The sequence below is a fragment of the Mustela lutreola genome, chromosome 6 (assembly GCF_030435805.1).
Source record: "Mustela lutreola isolate mMusLut2 chromosome 6, mMusLut2.pri, whole genome shotgun sequence".
NCBI classification, from domain to species: Eukaryota; Metazoa; Chordata; class Mammalia; order Carnivora; family Mustelidae; genus Mustela; species Mustela lutreola.
The window spans coordinates 51,523,996-51,529,496 of NC_081295.1; the positions used below are offsets into that span (position 1 = coordinate 51,523,996).

General features: G+C 36.7%; 1 non-coding gene across 1 annotated transcript; it reads right to left on the reverse strand.

The window, feature by feature from the left end:
- Window positions 1-1,946: 1,946 nt before the first annotated feature.
- On the reverse strand, window positions 1,947-2,053 carry LOC131834957 (U6 spliceosomal RNA). The gene has a single exon (XR_009355048.1). It is a non-coding gene; the product is annotated as a U6 spliceosomal RNA (small nuclear RNA).
- Between the last annotated feature and the right edge of the window lie 3,448 nt (window positions 2,054-5,501).

The following is a 5,501-nucleotide window of genomic DNA, read 5'->3' on the forward strand; positions in this document are numbered from 1 at the left end:
CACTTGGTTTCTAAGGAGCTTCCCTGCTAGACATTTCACATTTATTGTTACAACTTATTGCTGGGAGAATTCAATGCATCCTATGTGACTCCACTGGAAGAGGATCCTGGAAACTTGTGCCTGGTTTCCTCCAGATGTTAGTCCTCCACCTTCTCCCTTGCTCCTATGTATTTATATCCTTTAGTTGTAATAAATTACAACTATATGATGTATGATTATTTCTATGAATCCTCCTAGCAAATCAGCCTCAGGGTAGTCTTGGAGAGACACAGTACAGGATACATTTCTTGGAAGGTCAACTTTGGCAGAGAAAACAATAGTGGTCAGAGACAAGGACCACTTGTAAAAAAGGAAACACATTCTATTTTGGGAACTGAACCTCATTTTGAATGATTCTGCTAAGATGGGGAGGACAATTACACAAGGAGCCAAAGAGAACCTTAAACATTATCTAGATATTTGGTTATTTCCCCTTTTAAGGGCTTCTGTTAGTTCAATTCTTATTTGACCAAGTCTTCTTCAAAGGTTCTTACTGAGAATGAGCACAGAAAGGTAGTAATAGTCCAACTGAAGTCATGGATCTGACTCAAACATTGCTGCTCCAAGAAAACTGTTCTGATTCCAACCTGTGAAAAATGGAATCTGTCCATGGTCTTATTTTTTCAAAATGTGTATTCTAAAGTAAGATCCTTGAGAGGATTGTGTGTGTGAGAGAGAGAGAGAGAGAGAGAGAGAGTTTTAAGATTATTTTATTTGCAAGACAGAGAGAGACAGAGAGAACATGAGCATGAAGGAGGGGGAGATGCAGGGTCCCCTCTAAGCTGGGCTCTATCTTAGGACTCTGGGACCATGACCTGAACTGAAGGCAGACATTTAACTGACTAAGCCACACAGATGCCCAAGAAGGATTGTGTTTTATTTGTTTTTATTTTTCCTTAATGCAGTGGCTAGCATAGTGTTTTATTAATGGAAGACATTTAATAAATATATTTATGATCCCTTATGAGATTATGAGCTTCTTACAAGATGAGACCATATTTTATTCATCTTTGTATCTCTGTAATCTAGAACAATATCTGGTTTACATTATCCATTCTTTCATTTCCAGGATATTTATTGAACATCTATAATGTGGCACACACAGTTCTAGGTGCTTATAATTAAATAACAAACAAGATAAGGGGCCTAACAGTCACATGGGAGCTGAATAAATGCTTGTTGCATTCAGTGGTATTTATCATTCAGACTCTTGACTTCCCACAAGCCTGACACTGTGAAAGCTGTCCCTATCTTTCTCCTATATTTTATTTGCCTTATTCCCTTATCTGTACACTGTAATTCTGGTTTTGAAACTGGACTAACTACTTCTGCTCTCGTCACTTAGATTTTTCCCCTCAGAAATGGCATCAGCTCCTGGTCTAAAACAATCATAACCAAAATACAGTTGTTATTGGAATATGACAATTACAAATTGTAATGTGTAATTTAGATGATGTGTTCCAACAAAGGCAAGAAGTTTTGTTTGGCTGGTTTTCTTCCATCGTCTCAGAACTCAGGACAGTACTTTCTCAATAAAAATTTGTTGAGCAAGTCAGTTGAATAAATAACCTTATATTAGAATCAAATGAAAGTTTTATCAATGAAATATTATTTAAAATTATGTTTTGAAAGATAATATTAGCCAGGATAGCTAAAACATGCAACACATAATGTGAAAGAAGCTGAAAACCTCAAGATGATTCTATAATGAAAGAATTTCCTGAAATGGGAGGCAGCGAATGTGGGCTCTGGGTGCTTTGTCATTAACTTGCAATAATAGGACTTTTGTCTGGTCATTTTAAATTTTGTGCACCTCCCTTTTCTTATCTGTGAATTGAAGATGTTGAAAGAGATTTCTACGTTCTCTTGTACATCAGTATTAAATCCATGTGGTTGTTTAAAAGGAATGATACCTGATGGGCGTTATGTATTTTTGTGTCATCCTCGCTCATGGGCCATGCTACTCTTCTCTGCATGGTTCTCGTTTTAGTATATGTGCTGCCGAAGCGAACACCCTGATGGGAGTCACATATAACCTAAGTTGACTGGCTCTGTAGACTATTTCCATCAGTTGCTGGTCATTTTCTCATATTCTAAATTTATTAATGTCTCAGACAGCGATGACAATGGTGATGGGTAGGCAAATATCATAGAAACAACAGTATCAACTTAAAGGAAAAACTCTTTCTAGCAGATAAAGCTTTATCAGAATATAAAATAAAATAGTTAGCTAGGGGATGAGTAAGTAGGGAACAAAATAAGATGATGCATTTTTATCTGTCTTTTACAGTGTATTTGAATTTAAGTGGTGAATAGCAGTAAGAAGGTTGAATTGATGTAGACTGATCCAGGAAGATGGATTTTCTTTTCTGGAAAATTTCTCATAGAATTTCACATGCTTCATAGGCATAAAATCTCTTATTATTTTTAATAGTAATATGTCTTAGTAGATCTATTATTTGTATTTAAAACGTAATAGTTTCTCATAGATTTGTATAAATTAAAAAAACAAATATTTGATACAATAAAATGAATATCAGTGATATGTACTTTCTGTGCCAAATCCTCTTGAGAGTTAACATTTAGGTAAAATGCTATAACACACAGATCACATTATTGAGGATGGCCTTGGGACAGGTTGCCATGGCTATTTATCCAAATATACAATTATCTGGGTCTTTCATCAGAAATGAGAATTCTCGGACAAAAACAAAGATTTACCACGCAGCCTGAAACAGACAGACAAGTAGCTTTAAACAATAAGCAATCTTTTCAGATTGACTTTGTTACCCCCTTTCATCAAGAGTCACTGTCAATGATGTCTGGCTTTCTCCAGGATTCATGACATAAAATTTTTATCTGTTTGTTAAAAACAAACAGACAGGGCGCCTGAATGTCTCAGTCGGTTAAGCATCAGACTTTTGATTTTGGCTCAGGTTGTGATCTCAGGGTCATGGAACCCGCTCAGCACCCAGTCTGGCCCTCTCCTTCCTCCCCCTCTATCCTTCCTCCACTTGAACACCTGCTCTTTGCCCATGCTGAACTCTGAATACACCTGTGTGCACCCTCCCTCTCTCTAAATGAATAAATAAAATCTTAAAAAACAGACAGTATTTAGTGTATTTGTATTATAGGATGTCTATAATGTAGCACCAGGATTTTGTTGTATCTGTCCATAATTATTTATCTGGAGTATAAGTTTTTGAAGGACCTGATTTATATTTGGATTTCCAGTAGAAACTTTTAGAAATCAAATGTTTTTTCATGTATTATATTTTGGGCTAAATATGAAGGGAGTGGGGGGATAATTCTTCTAAATCCTTTTTTAAAAGACTAAGCAAAGAGTTTAAGACTGCTAAAATACGACCTCTCAAAAACTTCCAGCAACTTTCTGAGGAAAAAAAAAAAAATGTGATTAGTAAGTCACATTGATGGTGAAGCTAACTTGAAAATGAATTTTTACATAAATTTTAAGTTCAGTGTATCATTCATGAAGGAATTTGTAGTTAATTTTTCAAACATTGTATCTGAACCTAGTCACCTTTGTCTAAATGTTCTGTTTTGGTCTGATTTTGAAATTCTCATTATTACTTGTTCGCTGTCTCATTGAGTTTTGAGTCATGTAATTTTCAAGTCTATCATACAAATTATGTCGTTAGAATTTATATTTCATATTTTCCCAAACTTGTCAATTATAGTCCTCTTGCTACAAGATTACCATATCCAATACCAATATCCTCTCCTCTGTTTATTCAGTTCTTCAAAGAATTCATCTAGCCCCAAATCTCCAACTCTAAACTTCAAGTTAGTTATCACCAAATCCACTGTCATTAATTCCATTGATAGATATTTATCGAGTATCTTCTGGCCAAGCTAAGCACTGTGTTGAGAACAATGGTGAGAATTTTCCCCATCCCAGTCTTTCTTTCATCTTGTTTATTCATTCATTCTTTTATTCAACAAATATTTAATAGACTGCTATTTTGTACCAAGAAAAGCACTAAATGGAAGATAACAGTTTACAATTTCTTCAAAACATGAGAAATGTAAATGGACAATTTCAACTTTAAGAAGGAAGTGCTAGTTTGGTAAAGGTTTTATACAGTAAGCTCTGGAAGATGGATGAGCATGGAGGGTCAAGAAAGGGTTTTGCATGATTTAGCATCTTGCCTGAGATAACAACTCAAGCCAGTTGTCTTGGTTTAGAGTTCTCTAGAAGTTGACCCTGAGACAAGGATTCAAATGCAAGTAGTTTATTTGGTAAACTGGTAGAGAAGTGGGGAAATAAAACAGGGAGGAGAAAGATGCCAAAATAAAGTGTACATGATCAAACCAGTTACCACCATGGACAACTGGAACTCTATCCCTCTAGGGAAATAGAAATAGTTGTATACCATAGCAGTTATCTACCATCCTCTGCTCCAGGTTGAAGAATCTGGTTTTTATTCACCAGCTCCCTGTCCATCATTGTCTACTTCTGCAGACACCAACTCTTTGTCACTTTTAGTTTTCCTTATGCATGACCTTATGTGTTCTTGAGGCTAAATAAAACCTTAAGACCAATAAGCACAGATATTTACATTAAGCAGGCTTGGATGTATATAAATGAATGTAGACATATGCACAAGGTAGCAACACAATCTGCTAAACCAGGTGATTTCATGGAGGGAATTTAACACAGGAAATTGGTTGAGAAGTTGTCAAAAGTGCTACAAGAACAAAGGGGGAAAAGTGAGGTGATATCAAGATTAGCAACTGCAGGAAGCCAATATGACCCCTAGGGCAAGAGGAACAGAGGGAGGAAAGAATGTGTTTGGGCCAGGAGCCAGGGCTGAAGACTGAATCACTGAAAAGACAAAACAACCACTGGAAATGTTTATTGAAAAAGAGTCAGATAAAGATATACCCCAGTTTTGTCTATCTTTCTGTTCTCCAGAGTCCACCCAATTCTTCCCATTGGCCAAACCCAGCTGAGAAAATATTAGTCAGAGACTTCTGTTAAGTGTGGATTCAGGAATCAGGCCCTTGAAATACACAGCAGAATAGAGAAGGGCAGGGGATAGACCACAGCCAAAAGGCTAACCAGCCAGGTTTCTTTAGGATATATTGTCTAAGCAGAGTTGTCAAGGTTTCCCCCACCGAATTTTAATTTGAACTTTTTGTCACCAAACCACCTCTATGGCATGGAGAGTAGTCTCTTTCTAACCCTAAAAGAGTGGTATACTCGGGTTTCTTTTCCCAGTCTACTATCCTCCTTTCTACATCTAATTATCTTTCAAAATCCGGGTTATGACCTTCCCAAATATTCTAGATGGCAACGATGTCCCCTTTTCTGAGAGTTTTAGTGTGTGTGTTTGTGTGTGTGTGTGAGACAAACTATTCTCTGCCATCGTGCATTGGTTCCTGTTCAATGAGTGTTTTATTTGCTTCTTCCCCACCTCCCTGAAGTGCAGGGACCTATG